The 983-nt window shown below is 33.3% G+C and overlaps 1 non-coding gene across 1 annotated transcript; it reads right to left on the reverse strand.

The window, feature by feature from the left end:
- Window positions 1-297: 297 nt before the first annotated feature.
- Window positions 298-369, reverse strand: TRNAQ-UUG (transfer RNA glutamine (anticodon UUG)). The gene has a single exon. It is a non-coding gene; the product is annotated as a tRNA-Gln (tRNA).
- Window positions 370-983: the final 614 nt, after the last annotated feature.

Consider the following 983-nt stretch of genomic DNA (forward strand, 5'->3'; position numbering starts at 1 on the left):
ATTCAAAAAGGTCATCTTTAGCTATTAACACACACTCAACGATTAATGTACAATCTAATTAAAACACATGCACTTAAAGTAGTTCCCTTATTGTTTCCATTCTATATACCTTAACTGAAGGGAAAAATATATTTTTTATGAGATAACTAAATCAAAGGTCAAACAATTAACAAGAAGAGAGTTAGATGGGAGAAAAAATTGGAGAGAAATTCTTGACAAGGAATTTATATCAAAAAGTATATAACTTGACACTTTTCTTAAGTTGTTCACAATGAGTCATAAATATTCTAGAATTAGAGGTCCTACCGGGAGTCGAACCCAGGTCGCTGGATTCAAAGTCCAGAGTGCTAACCACTACACCATAGAACCGATGTATAATTAAACACAACGTTTTTTGAAACCAATTTATACTAAAGTTTACAAAATATGCAAAATCTGAACCCTCTGCCAACTTATTTCACTTCACAGCTCATTCAGTTTCCTTAATCACACCAGGTGGCCCCATGAAATTTCCTGAGGTTTAAAATACTCACAGAAATGTTATATTCTTTCACGAAAATAGTATTGTTCTTTTAACCTTGGGACATAGAAATACATATTTTATTAAGCAAATTATGTTTCTATGTCATGTTTATTATTTAAGTATGTTTTCATTTCCCCTAAGTAACGGTCAATTTCTTGGAGTCTACTTGATCTGGCAGTATGTTACAAGGCTCAAAGATCCCAAAGAAACAGAAGAAGCTTAGATGGTCCATCATGTATTTTCTAAGTATCAAAACTATCATGTTCATATTAAGGGGAATGGTAGAACCCTAGATGGAATCGTTGTAGTATAAATCTAAGTAAAGTTGTTTGGTACTATATATAGGTTAAGAAGGTAGTCCGAAAAGGGGTGTGATAAGAAGGTAGTCTGAGAAGGGGTGTGATAAAGTATGAGTCTCATTGTGTGAATATTTCTTGAGATCGCAGAAGAGATGCCATAT

The sequence above is a fragment of the Benincasa hispida genome, chromosome 5 (assembly GCF_027475165.1).
Source record: "Benincasa hispida cultivar pf3 chromosome 5, pf3_genome.v1.1, whole genome shotgun sequence".
NCBI classification, from domain to species: Eukaryota; Viridiplantae; Streptophyta; class Magnoliopsida; order Cucurbitales; family Cucurbitaceae; genus Benincasa; species Benincasa hispida.